The sequence below is a fragment of the Calidris pugnax genome, unplaced genomic scaffold, assembly GCF_001431845.1.
Source record: "Calidris pugnax isolate Ruff unplaced genomic scaffold, ASM143184v1 scaffold28, whole genome shotgun sequence".
In the NCBI taxonomy this organism is placed as follows: Eukaryota; Metazoa; Chordata; class Aves; order Charadriiformes; family Scolopacidae; genus Calidris; species Calidris pugnax.
Window position 1 is genome coordinate 18160048 of NW_015090842.1, and position 18812 is coordinate 18178859.

Here is an 18812-nt window from a genome sequence, read left to right on the forward strand (position 1 = left end):
CTGAAGCTCAGATTGAATCTGAGTGAATTTAGTGCATCTGATCAAGCAAGGGATACATTTTCAAAGCAATGCTCAAGGATTGAGTTGCATGACTCCACTGGTATTCAAAAGGGCTCTACAGTGAGGCTTTGTATTAACCTTCTCTTCCTAGGATTGCATGAGAATAGGCTGGTAGGCAGAAATTAAGCCAGCATCTTTATTTTTAATTATTTTGTTCTGTTTTGGTTTTTTTTTTTTTTTTTCTGAAGCCAGATTTCACTCTTTTCCCCAAACCCACATTTTTTGCTAGTCATGGCTTTTATCAGACATCTAAATCCTTATGTGTTGCACATGATAACAAGTGCTGAATGTTTTAGACTATTTTAGAATGGAGAGGGTAGGTTCATTTTCTGCACAATAATGATGGGCATCTCTGTCAGTGTGGCCACTACGTGTGCACTGGTCATAACACCCGGGGATAAAACTTATGCACATTGCTACATGGCTTATCTCAAAAAGAAAAAAACTTATGATTCAAGGAAAAAAATACATAATTAGGATCAGGGCTGGAATTTCACTGGGAAATGTGGTGTAAAAATGCTTCTCATTTTAAATTAAGCTTTCAATGGCAAGTGCTTGGCTTTCAGCAACTCCTCTGAAACTCTTTTAATTGAAGTTCCATGAAAATCTGGGGAGTTCAGCTCAAGTTCACCTCCCAAACCCATCCTGATTTCATTAAAGATCTGATCTTTCTTTATTTGCCAATAAAATATATATATGTGTGTGTGTGTGTGTATAAATCAGCCATATAGCTGGTGTGTTTTTTTTTTTTTTTAAAGGAACATTTTCCCTTTTCTTTCTGAAGGATGAACTCTGCTTTGTGCATGCAATGAGAGCTAGAAGGAGCAATTCATGGGAGATCCTTCCTACTCCCCCCAGGCTGGGATTTGGAGTGCAGGACACACTGTCTTCTTGCTTCCCTCATCTCACTTGTTTTCTGCATCAATTGTGGCCATTTCACAAGCATCACTTGTGTTACTGCAGTGGAAACACCATGATCCACATCAGCTTGGGGTATTTCCATGTTATTCGCATGTAAAACACTATGATCCACATCAGCTTGCCTTGGTCAAGCTTGGGGTATTTCCATGTTATTCGCATGTTACTATTTTCTGTTCCTGACTGTAAGACCCAATAAAGGTCTTGATTATTTGGAAGGAAGGTTCTTGCTCAGGACTTGTATCTGGACAGGGATTTTTAATTATTTTTTCCTTTTAACTCTTCAATTTCATTCTTTTTCCAGAGGCAGTGGCCAGATATGCCTGTAATGGCACCAAAGAGCTGAGGCTTTACAATATACAAAGGCATATTATCTCTTTGCTAAACCAGCCAAATGGTAAGACATGTCTTCAAAAATTATATCCATATATCAGAGGTTTACAGTTTGGCTAGAGGGGTCCTTTCAAAGCAGTGAATTTGGAGACATTCTTTTTGCCCCTTCTGGGCAGAAACCAGCATTCCCATTTCTTTCAAAATAAGCTCTGCTGTGTAGATTCCCGCGGGACCGAGAGGAAGGATTCCTGGGAATTGCTGGCATTCCCATTTTTATTTTGTGCGAGACTCCAGATGAAAATGTGTTGAAAACAGTGTAAATCCTGAGTTCCCCAAGGCAGGGAGTTGTGATACACTCGAGCCCTGTATCAGTCCACTGTGTAGCAGCATGCCAGCGACTCCCCTACTCGCTATCATTTGGGTGCTCCTATTTCAGATTTGTCCCACTCCTGGAGGAATAATCGATGCCAGGTTCTTTAATTTTATTCTATTATTTTATTGTATTACTATTGCAACTACTACCTGTTCCACGCTGCTCCTCACAAGCCCTGCACGTCACTATCTGCAGTTTTGGTGAATCAGATCTCAGTGTTTCTGATCAGGGTCCAGCTGGAACTACACATCTTTGTTTCATGTGTTTAATATACTCAGAATGCACTAAATGACAGTTTATAATATCATTATCAACAGTTAAAGACATTATAACTTCAAGAAATGAAAAGAAAGTGCAGCCATATGTGGAAATGCTTTATTTTGTGCACTTTTAACCCTCACAATAGTTCAGCTGCAAAAATGGGGACAGCAACAAGAGGCAGGGAGAAAATCATATGTCTGCAAAATCATTTTTCAGCTTTCCCTCCACTGCTGTCATGAAAGAGCCCTGCGCTATTTGGATGGTAAATAACAACTGAGGACTAATTTATTTTTCTTCATAAAATTATTTCTTGAATTGGATTCAAATGTGTTCCTTATTACACGGTTTGATAATTCAGTGATGCTTTCCCCCCATAACATACGAGCTGATTTAAACCTTCACTCCAAACAGCCTCAGGCTTATTAAGAACAGTGTGGACTGAGTATGGATTAGGTTTAAAAGTAATAAAAAAGTAGACCTGTTGGTTAGGTGAAAAATTCACTATCAGATTCCTGAGTGCAGCTTTCTTTTCATGTGCAAACTGCATTAAATGAGGCATTTAATTCAACAAATCCATAGTTCTGATCCACCAGAAATAGAGACTGGGTTAGTTCAATTTGTAACAAACGATCTCCATATGATCAAAGTCCTGAGAGCTGATTCCAACATACTGCTTAAATTAGTCTAACACCGAAGTGTTTGGCTCTGGGACAATATTTGGAATGTCTTACCAGAAGAAAAATTCCTCCGCACACATGGTTCCAATATCTGGGAATGCCAACCTTGCTTTTTAATGGGCTGACAGGGAGCCTCCGTGCTAACTTTCTGACTCCAAAAAGTTCTTGTGCTGTCACCCGCAAACCAGCTTGGATAATTTTTCCTTGGCTTCCTTATTAAAGCCTGAATGAAGGGATTGTGTGGCTTTCTTAATGCCACTTGGTCTGCTTGCCATAAATTCAAGCACTCATGATGAAAGCTCCACTTATATTTCGCTGGGAAATGGAATCAAGGAGAATGCACCCTCGTTCACAATAAATAACTAAAGTTGAGTTATTAAGTGTATTTCATATACCGGTGCCTTATTACATCAGCAGTTTAGATAATGGCTTCTTAAAAATACCCCTCTACTGAAGCCTACGTAGAGCGGGTTGCACATAGAGCGTCCCTATGCATGAAAACCCAAACAGCCGGCTAGAGCAATAACTTAGGACTGTATTAACAAATATCAAATATTTACATTTTTACATGCTGCTGTCTGTTTAGATTAAGCAACCATAGCAATAACAGCAGTCAGCAGCGAGGGCCGTATTTGCTCGAGCCCTGCCAGGGAATTCTCAGCTGGGATTGTTTGTTTGCTTTGTGCAATGAAGACTCGAGCTGTTTACATTGTAGCTCCAGTTTTAGAGAGTGCTAATTACGCTCCACTGCTGAACCCCTCCGTTTCTCAGAATCCACTGTCCTGCAAAAATACTTTACGTCGCTCTTGGGGGAAAGCAATCTGACTCACGGCAGGCAACAAAGGGTGCCCCAGTGCTTTTTTTTTTTTAATGTGGTAAGTGGCGCTAAATGGAAGTTCATGGCTTTAACTCCACTTGCTTTTTCTTTTTTTTTTTTTTTTGAAGGGACAGACAAAATTTTCAAAGTTATTGGCTGAATCACCTCTCCCAATTTTAGTGCTTTTTATGGAACTTCTCAATGTAAAATTGCCTCATATAATTCAGCTAGAGGGGTGCCCAGTGTGTTTCTACATTAAACATGTGTAATCGTTCTTTACATTTTCCCCCCATTCTTGTACGTGTGGTGGGATGCAATAAATTGACACTTACCCAGGAACAGACAGAGCTTACAGTGAGTAAATGCCCTGGTTATTTTTTATTAACGTGCCCTGCATGTTATTGTCATAACTTTGCTGTCACTTTCCTGATTAGTTAAAATATAGGTTATATGGCTATGAGATTGTTTTTAAATCTGTGCTAGGCATTGCTCCATACTTTATAACGGCCAGAGTGGGAGAAGGAGGCAGGATGAAAGATGAAAGGCTGGCACTCAGAAATTCAGCAAACCCACGGTTTTCATGGTAACTATTCTGAACAGGTGGCTAAGTAAGCCAATTAAACAGACTTTAAGAACAAATTATGATAGTAATCCATTGTCTGGGATCATTGAAATGCACTGTGTGGAATCTGTTCCCCAGAGCCGCCTGAATAATGAAAATCTATTTTTGTATAATTTTATTGTTTTCCTATCTTCATTAAATGTTCAAAGGATCTCGCTCTCTTTTTTTTTTTTTTTTTTTTTTGGGGGGGGTGGGGGTAAAATGATGAAACGAGGAGAAGCTGTGTTATTCTGACCTTTGTGCTGCTGCAGATTCAGTCTTCCTGATGTGAGAAGTCCTGCAAGGGCCTTGATCTTTTTTTTTTTTTTTTTTTTTTCCTTAGGGGTGGATGAAGGGGAAAGGAGAGAGAGCTTTTTCAGAATTCTTGAAAAAGGGTGTGATCTGATTAAAAACAAAATTATTAACATGTAAGAACATCTTTTTCTTCAAACAAAACAAGAGTTTACTAATGAAATTTTATAACTATTTTAGAAAAAGAACTTTTTTATTATAAGTCAAAAACCTTCAGTAACTTCATAAACATGAATGAACAAAAGCTCAAAGTCGTTCCGATAGAAATATTTTTGATGTAAAAAAGTGCCAGGCAAGGGCCAGTAAAGAAAGTGTGAAATATGAGAGGAACCAATTACAGGCCTTTTAGCTTCAGCAGAGTGCTCCAGGGATGTAGGGACTCCTCTCCAGTTTTGGAGAAAGACTACCTGAGGGTGGGGAGGACAATGCTCCAAACCATCTGCTTGAGCCGATTCAGGCCTCTCAATATCAAATCTTTCATTCCATTGGCATAACTCGAAAGTTAACACGGGTCCTGACAACTTTTGGGCTTTAACCAGTAGTCTCCAACACAGACCATCTCCTCTGCGTGGTCTTGCTCTTGATAGGCTGGTGTTGATTAAAAAACACACCAAAGACTTGACAAACATCACTCTATATTTATATTAAGGGGAAGGCAATGGTCAATTTCTGCTTTTTGTTTCTTTTTCTTTTTAGATTCAGGACAGCAAAATAGTTCTCCAGGAATGATTTCAGGCCATTGTGTAGCAACAGCTCCGAGTTGCCACGTAGGGCTGCGTTTGAACCGCTGACCTAGGAGCAAAATAAATTACGTGTAGGCTGAGGTATGGAGATGGTGAGTGACAGAAGAATAGTGCTCAGAAATGGTTTTCAAGAGATTCTGTATTCATTTAAGTAATGTAACTGTTTAGCCAATTTATTCATTTGACAAGTTCCTTTTTAACCATCCTAATTCACCATTTAGCCTAAGATGGCCTTCATTAGTTTATTAGATATTCATCGAAAGAGATTTTAGCATAAATACTGTTCCAGAGAGGATTACCGCCCAGGGAATCTATTCTTTTAACCTACTTATTCGGCTATCGAGTATTTGTTGAAATGGACTCCTATTTACTTAGTCTCTTAATGAAGTCTACAAAAGCTTTTCTGCAAAGGGAATATTGTTTTGTCAAAATTAGCTTTCTTAAATAGTTTTCAAAGCAGTCTGAGAACAAAGATTTCAAAGCTGCAGTTCCAGCCTAATATTTACTTTTTACACCGTACAGTAGTTTAGACTTGCCAGAAAAAAAGTGCACTTGATTTTTTGTTTTGTTTTGTTTAAATTTCTCTGCTTCTAGTTGTGAGATATATATGTCATTTCTAGGGGTATGGAACTAATTGAGGAATATGTCCTGCCCTTGTTGAGGTGAACAGGGCAGATAAATAAAAACTCCATTGGACATAAATCTCCTCCACTAACATCAAAGAAACAGGATCCTGCTAAGTGTATTTGTATAATGCAGTAATTTATGCAAAAAGCAGCTTTTGTCAGCAATGCAACAAAGCAGCTTTGATAAATGTCCCCTAATTTATTGTCATGTATCTCAAATCAAAGTAAAACATTTACAGCCTGCATACTGAAGGAACCCAGGCCCAGGGTACTTAAAGGGTTTCTCTCCCTTTCCATCTCTCCCCCTGCTCCCCCCTTTTTTTTTTTTTAAAGTACAAAAAGCTAAGTTGGGCAAAAGGTTAAAAAGGATCTGTTTTGAATGCTAAGTACTTTATACAAATTATGGGAAAAAATAATAAAGAAGCTGCTTACGGAACGACAGAAAAGCCTGTACAAATTCAGATTAAAAAATCTGCTTAGCTTTTCTCTTACGGGTGGTGTTTGACAAGTCATAATGCGGATGCTAATTGTGTTTTACAGGGACAATTCCAGTTTCTCAGGTTTTGAAGGAATAAAATGGTGACTGTAGATGGTGGCTGTTTTGGAGTCCGTGCTTCTCTTCCCGTCTCTCCTCTGGATTCTTCTGAGCAGCTGTCTTTCATATGCATGGCACATTTTGGAAGTCAGATCAAGTGTGAGTTGTTGGGAGTAACTTTTATTACTGACTTCAGGCTGGAAAATCACACCCTAGAAGAGGAGGAGGCCAACAATGCCACGAGCTCCATCCCCACCAAAGGGTTGATGGTACTTCTGTGGCGCAGAAACGTGTTGGCTTCTCTCCCAGCTTCTTGAGAGAACTCTTAGACCTACTGGTCTGACAGAGTCAAGCAGCCTGCTTGGCCTTGGGTCATCAAATTGTACAAAGGACCATTTTATAATTCCAGAGTGTCACGAATGGATATGGCTGCGGTCTGAAATGGGCTCAACACGGTGTCTGTTGGTGGTGTCAGCAGAAAGTCCTTGTGTGGGTGAGCACGTGGGAGCTGCCGTGTCTCTGGCCCTGTCCCCTGTCAGGAGGTCCCTGCAGGAGCCCTTCTTCAGCCAGATGCTCTGCCTCCAGCTGAGCTCTCACCGCAGGGCCCTCTCTGCTGAGATTAGAAGAGAAAAATCAGCTACCAGTGTGCTCCTCACACCCACGGGGCTGCTGCTGAGACTGCAGGAGCTAGAGACCAGCAAGGCCTGAAATCAGCTGGCAGGAGGGAGACCTATCAATCAGACGATAAATTAAAACTACGTGGGCTTTTCAGTCACCCACAATGTCTTTCAGTTAAAAAGACGGAAAGTGATATGGCTCCTCCTCAAGCCCCTTTGATATTTAGGGGGAGCGATAAATTACGTTCTGTTTCAGCAGAGATCTAGCACGGCTCCACATGTCAGTTTGCTTCAGAAGTAGACAGCGTTTCTATGTTTTTTACTTCGAAAGCTCTGTTTATAATAAAACAAACATACAGCTTCAGGAGTATAATATCCTTTGAGTGGAGTTGTTTCAAAGTGTTTTACAACCCATCTGGTAGACTGACTCTAACCATTAGGCATGTTCTTGGAGAAAATGCCTTATTCACACAGATAGTAGTATGGTTCTGGTATTGCAAACCAGAAGAATGAAACTTTGCAAAGCCAGGCCTGCTGCACCATAAAACAGAGACATGGAGTTCACTGAGAAAGTGAAAAGGAGCAGTTGTTAAAAAAAAAAAAAAAAAAAAAAAAAGAGTTTTATTTTCTTTGTATAAAAGCTCTGCCTGCTGGGAATGAGTCTGCCTCTCCCAGCACCAGCTCCCCTCTTGAAAGAGCAGAAGTCGTCTGTGCTGCGGAGCAATTCACTGTGATTTCTTCTGCATGGCTTTCTTTGTTGCTGTTGTCATTAAGGCATGGTAAAATTGTAAGTTAGCACATAAGAATTTAAGTCAATATCATAATTGCTAGTTTTACAATTAAAATTTTGTAAAAGTATTCTGCAGCTACAGTCAATGAAATGAGAGCTGTTCGTGTTAAAAGCATCAAAAATATCCTTAGCCACGCTAATTGTAAATATTATGAGTGTACCTTTTGAATCCCAGTAAAGCTCAGAGGCCTTTGTCAGGTGTAAGGCTCAAGGGGTAGTCTCCAGGAACAGGCAGCTTAAAAAAATAAAATACAAAAAACCCCTCTCAAAACACACACCTAAGCCCATGGAAGACTGTGCCCTCATCACAGGGTTAAGTAGAATGAGGTACAACAGCACCAGGACCAAAACAACAGCTCGAGTGGGGATATGATGTATATGTATGTGTACATATAGGTGTGCGTGGTGAATTGTGTGTATCCATGCATTTATGCATATACTGGTATACGTATGATATGTGTAAAAATATATATATATATACTGCATATACACAACCCCCATATGTATGCGCTATATGGACATTATCACAGAATCACAGAATCTTCTAGGTTGGAAGGGACCTTAAAGATCATCTTGTCCAACCATCAACCTGACTGACAAAAATAGACACCCCCACAACAAACAAGGAGCATCATCACTAAACCATACCTCCCAGCACTACATCAACCCGTCTTTTGAACACCTCCAGGGATGGGGCCTCAACCACCTCCCTGGGCAGCCCATTCCAAGGGCTGAGAACCCTTTCAGTGAAAAAATTTTTCCTAATATCCAGCCTGAACCTCCCCTGGTGCAACTTGAGGCCATTTCCTCTTGTCCTGTCGCCTGTGACTTGAGAAAAGAGACCGACCCCCACCTCTCTACACCCTCCTTTCAGGGAGTTGTAGAGAGCAATAAGGTCTCCCCTCAGCCTCCTCTTCTCCAGGCTGAACACCCCCAGCTCCCTCAGCCTCTCCTCATAAGACTTGTGCTCCAGACCCCTCACCAGCTTTGTCGCCCTTCTCTGGACCCACTCCAGCACCTCAATGTCTTTTTTATGGTAGGGGGCCCAAAACTGGACACAGTACTCAAGGTGAGGCCTCACCAGTGCCCAGTACAGGGGGACAATCACCTCTCAGGCCCTACTCCCCACGCTGTTCCTGATACAGGCCAGGATGCTGGTGGCCACCTTGGCCACCTGGGCACACTGCTGGCTCCTGTTCAGCCCACAGGCCACCAACACCCCCAGGGCCTTTTCTGCCAGGCAGCTCCAGCCACTCTGCCCCAGCCTGTAGCGCTGCAGGGGGTTGTTGTGACCGAAGTGCAGGACTTGGCACTTGGCCTTGTTGAACCTCATCCCGTTGGTCTCGGCCCATCGATCCAGCCTGTCGAGATCTCTATGTATATATAAGCATACATATATAAAAGTATACATTTATGTACTGGTGTAGAGTGTATGTAGCTCTGCAGCATACAGAGGGCCTGTGCGGGCAAGGGGCACACCTTGACCACCCTGCCAGGCACAGCAAACTGTGCTTCATGTGACACATCTCATTTCAGATACTGCTAATTAATCGAATGCGTGAAAAATGATGTAAACCACTGCTTGACAAAGGTACATAAACAACAAATGGTTTTGAGGGATATTATCTCAACGGTGATGTTGTGTGGGCAGGAGGAGACTGAGCACAGGAAGCAAACCATTACATGAGATCTTTCTGTTTGATTTTTATAAATAGAAACCAAAAAAGGAGAACAATGTGCTTGGAGATCGTGAAAAAAAAGGTGAAAAGGAGACATGGTCAGCAGAGCTCTTTAGCAGGTATGTCACATCAAAAATACAGTCTCCTACAGTGATTGGTGAATGACTGCTCAGGTGCTGGTGTGGAGTTGAGTGGTGGCCAATGCTTGGAGCTTATCAAAGGGGACTTACACCTTGTTGTCAGTGTATTCTGCCTCTTGCTTTCAATATAGACTTTTTTTCCTTGCTTGTTATGGCAATAGACTGCTTCTGTTTCTGAGCAGCACCCCTGGTGGCTCTACTTGTTACGTTTGGGCTTGTTTGGGCTCATTTGGGCTTCATCTTCAAGAGGGGGTGATGCTGGTGTGCCATCAGAAGCTTTTACAGTGTGAATTTTGAATGGCAAAAGGGGTCAAACACTGTGATCTTGGGAAAGGAGAATTCTTCCTTTAATACATTTCCTTAACTTTTTGAGTAAGTGAAAACACGAAGCCATCCCCTGCTCTGTGTTTCCTTTTCACACCGATAAAAGCTTCCCAGACCCAGTTAGCAACCGCTCACCTTCTCTTTCTTCTTAGTACACCAAGAAAAACCGAAATTGCAGTTTTGCTAACGTTTCAGGGAGGCAGGTGTGTTTTGCACAGTCAAGTTAGCAGCCAATCTTGAAATACAAATCTACACATTAATCAGATAATCTGCAGGCTATGTGTTTAGAGGGATAAACCTATCTGAGGTGTGATAATTCAGCCGTGGTGCCTGCACCCTGCCTGCACCTCCAGCCCCAGCCAGGACCACTTAAAATAATGTGAGTGCTTTTTGTATCGACTGGAGCTTGTGAGGAAATTTTATCCCAATACTTTTAAAGCAGAGACAGCTGTGAGTAGCTGTTAAATAGACACAAACAAGAGCTCAGTCCAAAATATGCATGTTCAACATAGTGCTTTATATATAAGTTGTGCTACGAGACCGCAAAAATGAAGAAACCAAAACATATTAATTATTTGAAATAGAAGCACTCTCTTTTTAAAGGCAGGCACCCTTTTTAGATGTCTTATTTAAGCATCACATTGATTTTTTTAAATCTCTGAAGCCCCTTTATCTCAGTGCACTTATTTTATGAGAGTTACATTTTGACACATGGTTTTGGTTTATTATGTAATGCTTCAATAAGTAAATGCAAATTACCAATAATGATCTATTTAATTTGAAACATAACTTGACCAAAATCAAACTTTTCAAGCAAATAAATGGGAAGAGATTTTTTTTTTTTAAAGTTTGTCTTATTTCACAGATTAGTTTCAGTGTCACACACACACACATTTCAAAGAAGTTCACTTTTAACGTGAGTAGGACAAATAAAAAAAACCACCCCAAAATCAACACCTCCTACCCCCCCAATCTTGGAATGTGTCATTAAAACCACATGGATTTTAAATTCTTGTTCTTATACAGAAAATTGCATTAACAGATTTTGACCTCGAGACTAAGCCAAGCTACATGTGTTAAAGGCCCAGCATCTCTGCTCTGATCCTAGGACTGTTCCTGCATACTGACTAAATAACTGCAGCCTACTGATGTAATAGCATCTTGCATATGTCTCATATTAATGGTATTTTCCTAATAGTAATAGCATTAAAAGCCTGCCTACTTTGCTATTGAGTTACCCTATTTAGGATAATTTGCCCAGAAAGACTATCCTTGAGCATGTGAACAAGCATATCATTTTATAACACTTAACTTAAAATATCAAAATCAAAGCAAGCTGACAGTTTGATTCCAGAACTGGTATTTTTCTATTAAAAAAAAAAAAATCTGTTGTGTTTCTTGAATAATTTATTATCTGGATTTTTGTTGTATTTTCCACATGGAATTGATGAAGAAAAAATACTTTTTTTTTCTAAAGAAAGTTTGGAAGAGTGAAAATTCACACATGGAAAACAAATGAGCATCGGGAAACACTCCTCATAGCTAATGGCTACTTGGTATGTCGCCAGAATTCATACAGATCCTTAAAATCAAGTAAATTATGCCCGCAGTGATAGCTCCCTTTCGCTGGAGTCCCACAACAACCACCAAATGGCGGAGCGGAGCTCAACTGCCAAATTTCATTTTTCACCTCCCGATTCCTTTCAATTAAGTAGATTCGTTTGCTGTGGAAGGGCCTATGCATATTTTATAGTAGGGCAGGTAGGATTCAGCCAACATCACGGCTGCAGACTCCATCCCAGCTCTCCATCTGAGCCCTCCACCCCAGCCCTCCATCCCAGCCCTCCATCCCAGCCCTCCATCCCAGCTCTCCATCCCAGCCCTCCACCCCAGCTCTCCATCCCAGCCCTCCATCCCAGCCCTCCACCCCAGCCCTCCATCCCAGCCCTCCACCCCAGCTCTCCATCCCAGCCCTCCACCCCAGCCCTCCATCCCAGCCCTCCATTCCAGCCCTCCATCCCAGCCCCGCTCCCGGCCCCTCCGCCCTGCACGGGGGGCACCAGGGGCTTCCGAAGGTGGGGTTTATCCCTCCTGCTTTGCCAACTCAAAAAATCAAGAAACTACAGATTTGAAAGCAATCAGACACGTGCATCTTCTTTAAACAGCCCGCTAAAGGAAAATGAAGAGAATACGAGCTTTCAAAGGAATATAAAAAAATAGAAGCATTTCCTCTCGTGTTCTTGTGATCAGAGATCACACACTTTAACTACCTTATTGAACTCGCAGGTTAAGAAACCTGCCACTCATCACGCAACAGATTAAATAACTGGTGAATTACGTGCTAGAAAAATTAGGATGGATTACACAAATATCTGTTAAGGCTATGATAAATATTTATAAACAATCTTCCTTGCAGAACATGTCTCTGTCATTCATTTCAGTGCGATGAAAAACCTGGAACAATGGAACTAATGACTACATTGTTCCAAAGTTAAGTAGTATATCTAATAAGGAAAATAATCAAATGAGCCAAATTCTTTATGAACACAACAGTGAAGCAATTAAAATAAATGTGATTTTCCAGATCAAAACTTCTGGCTGTTAATTGCTATATGGCACCTATCCTAGTCATATGAGTTTCCCTTGCAGCTGTTTTTATTTCGTGATACATTTTGAAATCCCGGGAGCCTAGTCCTGGGATCTGCCATACAGACAGCGAGCCTGAAAACCAGGATACTTATCAAGTGTTTACAATCTGGGTAGATGAACTCTCAAGGCAGGCCTTTGAGAACAAGCGAATTTCTTGCCATTTGCATTTTGTTTGCAATGTGTTTCCAATGAAGATAATTTATTGATGCGTTACTTCTTACCGCTGGAGCGTGCGGGTTTGCTGCCATATGGGGCCAGCGCCGGCGGAGGAGGCACGGGGAGCAAGGGGGTGTCCCCTCACTTAGGGGCAACGCGGGATGGGGTCTGGGGCACGAGTAATACAAATAGCAGTCAGCATTTCTCTTATCTTCCACGGCCTCTAATGCTCTGCAGCTGACAGCTTTTCTGGGTTTTAATGTTTTTTTGCCATTTCTGCCACTTCTGGGTGTCTCCGAGGTCAGGAGGGGCTGCATCCCCGCAGGGTCAGAGAGCTTATTTAACCTGCAGCACATCACCCCTTGGGCTACAAGTGCCCACTGGAAACCTGGCATATTCCAGCGGGTTTATTTGAAGCTGTATTTTAATATCTGTGGGTTATTAATGAGATTAAAGAACTCGGTTACAGGGAATGACAAATGCAGTTTGTCCAACATGAAGCAGACATTGGCATCCTTAGGTGCAGCTCAGGAGTCAGTGATCTCAGCTATTGAACAAGCTAAAGCCATGAGCAATATGATATTGATTAGACAATAGGTATTGTATTTACCCACATAGTTTTATTGGGTGAGGCTCGGCGCAATGTATTTTTATTTGGGAAACTTAAGGAAGATAATTAAAAATATTGTAAGGAGAGCCTAGCAGCCTTTGTGCTTTTCTTTTTAAAGGCTACAGATGTCTTGTCTTCTTTCTTTAAAACTGCGTGTGCTCTCTCCCCACCTTCCAAAAGATCAAGGGTAATAATAATAACAGTAATAATACAGTATCCTGGAAATTTTCTACATGCCTCAAGAGAACTTTAATTTTTTCCAGAAACTGTTTTCAAGACAACAGACGCCTCTTCTACTTCTCCTTTTACCCTGCCTGGATTGCCAGCGCTGCTGTGGCAAAGGTAAAATGTTCTCTTTGAATGTGGGGCCTTTTTTTTTCTGTAGAAAATGCTTCTCTTGCTAACTGAAACCACCTCCAGTTCAGCTATCCCTCAACAGGCTGTTTTTCCCTCTGTTCTGTGCCCTCTGTACCCCCCCTGCTTTCCCCTTGCCATTGCCAGGTGGTACCGATGCCAGTGTTCGCTTTTGCAGATAATCATGAGATGGCTAAAACTTGAGCTTAAGTTAAGTTAACTCAAGTTAGCCTCAGTTAAAACTGTGGTCCTAGGAAATGTGGGCTTGCAGCCCTGCCTGCGTGGCCGGTGTGGGTCACAGTGACCACTGTGTGAATTTTTGGCTGTGCCTCCCCATGAAGGTTTGTCTCCCAGCTCGCCCAGTCTGGCTGTGCAGTGCCCAGTGCTTCCCCACACCTGGGCACGTGGCCACGTTCCAGGTAGCCTTAAAACCCCACTAAAACACCCTTATGGTGGCGTTTTAGCACCCAATGTGATGCTGCAGTTATTATTCCTCTCATCTTTCTGACTTCTGAATCCCAACTGGAAGAGCTCACACACTGCCCAAGCCAGGACGTGCCCGGAGAAGGGCAGGCAGGGATGTAGCATTAAAAATGTGGCTAAACACCAGCCAGCAGCGTGCCAAGGTGAGAACGGGCATGAACTAAGGGGGGAAACGGCTCAGGGTTTGATGAACATGTAAAAAAGAAGCCATATCTAGGGTTGGATAACACCCCTGAAGAAGGAAAGCTATGGCACAGAAGCAGGAAATAAAGGGAGTGACTTTTCCCACTGCAGCCACCGTTGGAAGGCGAGAGGCTGGTGATGCCACGGGCCAGGGGCACACACAGCTGAGGTGCAGCTGGACAGCACGGGTGTTACCAGTGCAACCAGCCCTTCCAGCCCTTACTGGCCAGTTGCTGTTGGCTGAAAGGCACTGCCAGCCTCTGGAATCACAGCCGTGCACTGACACCGGCAGCACCAGGCACTCGCTCAGGGAAGGGGAAGCCTCAAAGGGGAGGAGAGAAACAGAAAGATCACAGAATCACAGAATCTTCTAGGTTGGAGGGGACCTTAAAGATCATCTTGTCCAACCGTCAACCTAACTGACAAAAATAGACACCCCCACAACAAACAAGGAGCATCATCACTAAACCAGACCTCCCAGCACCACATCAACCCGGCTTTTGAACACCTCCAGGGATGGGGCCTCAACCCCCTCCCTGGGCAGCCCATTCCAATGCCTGAGAACCCTTTCAGTGAAAAAATTTTTCCTAATATCCAGCCTGAACCTCCCCTGGTGCAACTTGAGGCCATTTCCTCTTGTCCTGTCACCTGTGACTTGAGAAAAGAGACCGACCTCCATCTCTCTACACCCTCCTTTCAGGGAGTTGTAGAGAGCAATAAGGTCTCCCCTCAGCCTCCTCTTCTCCAGGCTGAATACCCCCAGCTCCCTCAGCCTCTCCTCATAAGACTTATTCTCCAGACCCCTCACCAGCTTTGTCGCCCTTCTCTGGACCCGCTCCAGCACCTCGATGTCTTTTTTATGGTAGGGGGCCCAAAACTGGACACAGTACTCGAGGTGAGGCCTCACCAGTGCCCAGTACAGGGGGATGATCACCTCTTGGGCCCTACTCGCCACGCTGTTCCTGATACAGGCCAGGATGCTGTTGGCTTTCTTGGCCACCTGGGCACACTGCTGGCTCCTGTTCAGCCGACAGTCGACCAACACCCCCAGGGCCTTTTCTGCCCGGCAGCTCCAGCCACTCTGCCCCCAGCCTGTAGGTCAGCAGGGGGTTGGTGTGACCCAAGGGCAGGACCCAGCACTTGGCCTTGTTGAACCTCATCCCGTTGGTCTCGGCCAAGATTTTCCAAGATAATTTTAAAATGCTTTTATATTGCCCCGTGCTCATAAACCAATAAGTCCCAAATTTATCTGGAGCTGTAACTTAGGTAATGCTTTGTAGTTTGTACTTCCATAATGTACACATACTTTAAGTCCCTGGTACTGCAAATTTGGAGTGTCCAGGCAGCCACTGAGATCTCCCTTCTGCTCAGCCCCTGCCTGCTGAAGGTGGCCTGTGTGGCGAGTTGGGGACAGTCCTGACCCTGGCAGGGACACTGGGGATCTCTGCAAAGTGCAGAAACCCAGCCCAGTGCACAGAGTGAAGAGGATGTCTGCTTGATTCCTCACATCCACAAACATCTCAACCCATCAGTCTGAAGCATCCCTGGAGAACATGTCCTATTTTGCTTTCCCCCATCAATTGCATTCTCTTTCTCTGAGGGATTTTTCTTTTTCCCTTTTTTTTTTTTTCATAATCCCACAGCACTGTCATGTTTGCCAGCCCCAACATCACGTTCCTCTCTTTCATCAGACGACTGACTCATAGCATCTTTCAATTTGGACTGGCTTTTTTTTTCTTTTTTTTTTTTTTTCTGTGGGACTTTGGCCCAAACAACACAACACACGCGGCACCCGCCCAGACTCGACACACAGCGAGGCATCCGCCCAGCACGGGGGTGAAAGGGGACCCAGATTTTCACCATCTTCTTTGCCCCCGGGAGTTTTGCCCTACTGAGACTATTGTATCTGTGTTTAGGTGTGATGGCTTGGCATTTCCCCTCCCTCCATGGGTGACTGCTGCTCTCTGACTCTCCAGGCTTCTGGCCATGGGGCTTTTAATTCTTTTTCTGCTAGCCCGCTCCATCCCCCACGCACCAGTGGTGCTGCCAGCTCCGGTTCCCATTTGTAAGGCAGCTTCTGACAGCTACTGCTGGTCCCTCCACTCTCCAACCTGATGCTTTCCAGCTCGGGGCTCTGCGAGAGGAGGCAGGACACGTGGAGTGCCTGCAGGAGTGGGTGAGCAGCTCCTGGACCCGCTCTCGGAGCAGCTTCTCCATCTGCACCACGTCCCGGGAATACAAAATGGCACCGAGTCGCACTTTTCCTCATTAGATGTGGGCAAACTTGGCTGGAGCACAAGTGCAAAAGCTCATCTTTCTTCAGCTGCTTGTAATTCATGCTTGAGCAAGAGCATTATTTGGGGCTTAAGTCAGACTCTTCTAAGTAGGTCACAATTCTTCTTCTAGACACAAATTCCTGCCTCCGACTTCTCAGAAACATGGATTCTCAGTCTCTGCCGATTTGTGTAACACCTCAGGTGCCCTCTTATCAGCTTTATCAGCTCATCAAATGAATCCACAAAACAAACAGTTACTAAGTTGCTGCCTGCGTAGGGTTCAGACTTGGAAAAGTTCCTCTGCCTTGGGTGGCAGCCATTCCTCTGTCTGATTTGCATGGCTGATTTTTTTCCCATTTTAATGATGTTCCACTGTTAGCCCCGTAGCCAGGTAAGAGGATGCACCCTGCGTCTCCTCTGGTCATTGCATCAATGAGAGGGACAAAAGGCTGCAGAGATGGCCAGGAAACTCCAGTCCATATGGGGTTTGTTGTCTGAAACAGATGCCGTGCAGTCCACGCTATAAAACAGAATTCATTTTGCAGAGATCGATTCCCCAAATCACAGCATGTGTTAGACATTACTCCTTTTGCGTTGCACTGTAAGGGGTTTGGACACACCCAGGGATACGGTGAGGGAGATACAAGCACACAATGAGATACAGAATAGAGTGGAAAAGGCTACAACACAACACGATACAACACAAACCCAGGATGGTGTAGAGCTGAGGATGTGGCTTTATGATATTTCTGCTGGATAGTTCTGATAGTCTACAGCAGCTCACCAGTCTGTTGGTGAAAATTGGAGTGATTTGCTTATTTCAAGCCAAAAGAAAGAAAGAAGTTTTAGCCAATTCAATGGAGGGATGAGCCTGACCTTTAAAAATACTGGTGGGAATAAGAACCAACCAAACACCGTATCTCTCACCAGAGGTGGAGACTTGGAAGTTAATATGGTTTTAGCGAAGTCTTCTGGCCAGGGGAGACTGTCCGTAGGGATGGATAGCTCTCATTAGAAGACAGATGTTGGGACATTTCTCTGCATCACCATCCCAGATGTTTTTTATTCCTCGATTGCCACCTCGCAGCGCAGCGGTAAAATGCTGGAGCTGGAGCATGGCTTGTTTCTGTGGTCATCTTTGTATCACCGAAATGAGTGGAAGTGTTATTTTACAATGGCACACAGGATGCCCGCAGGCTTTTATGTTTTATTTTTGTTTCTGTGAAGTTATTTTTTACTTCCTCTTCTGAAAAGAAACAAAATGTTAAATGTCTAATTGAATAGCCTGTTGGAAAAGCCGCAGAGGAAGGCTGAGCACATGAACTTCTGTGAAGCAAATGCCTTTGTTTCCAAACAGTCTAGTGATAGCAAATATTTATTGACATTTTCCTTCCACAGGGGCGTTAACTATTATAATTTGCTCGTACGTACATCATGAGTACTTTCAGATTTTGAACAGAACATCTGTTGGTCAAAGATGAAAAAACCCCTGAAAAAAAAATAAAAATCTATTTTTCCAGGGTTATGAATCTAACAGCATCACAAATTATCGCTAGGAAAACATTTCAAAAGCCTGAACTTGCACTTATGGAAAAAGGAACACAGATAGAGGAAACAGATAAATATGCGTTGTGTTAGTAGGCTTTGTTTTCTGCAATGATATATTGTTCCGGAGAAGCGGTTAACAAACAAATTATTGTCTGTGTCCAATACAGCCAGATCTTTGGTTCCACCGAACAGATGTTGAGGTGAAGCAGATTAAAGCTTAATTCACAATAGGGCTGTACCACAGGAAAGGTGCCCTAAGTTTATCTATTGTTAAATAATATAATTTATCGTCTTAGGGGGCTACGGAGCAATTTCTGTTCCTTTTCTACTTTTTGAACAAAGATTTATAACACAGATAATCCCCAATTTTAGATATTTGCTGCAGGTTATATTTGAAAGAATTTCCCAAAAGACTGATAACCCCCTTTTTTTTTTTTTCTCCCCTTAACCACAGTCAAACCAGTGAACTAATATGATGCCTGCTTCAAATAAATGTATTTGCTGCCTCTGTGCATGATAAGTTTTCATTTAGTCTATGATCAGCTGACAGTATGCAAGTTTGCAGATACCAGTAATTGAATACAGATAACCTTGGTTGTTGACCTATGCAGAGCCATGACTGTCTAGTTTCCATTGTTTCTGTTTTCGCTAGTTGACACAAAACTGATGTGGGCTGAATTTATATATTAGCCATCCATTATAGTGGGAATTGCTTATCGTTGTGGATGGATATTGCAAGAAGTTTCT

General features: G+C 43.0%; 1 long non-coding RNA gene across 1 annotated transcript; it reads left to right on the plus strand.

Moving 5' to 3' along the window:
- Positions 1–1296: 1296 nt before the first annotated feature.
- On the plus strand, positions 1297–6392 carry LOC106888196. Its single transcript, XR_001412056.1, has 3 exons — positions 1297–1375; positions 5049–5187; positions 6262–6392. It is a non-coding gene; the product is annotated as an uncharacterized LOC106888196 (long non-coding RNA).
- Positions 6393–18812: the final 12420 nt, after the last annotated feature.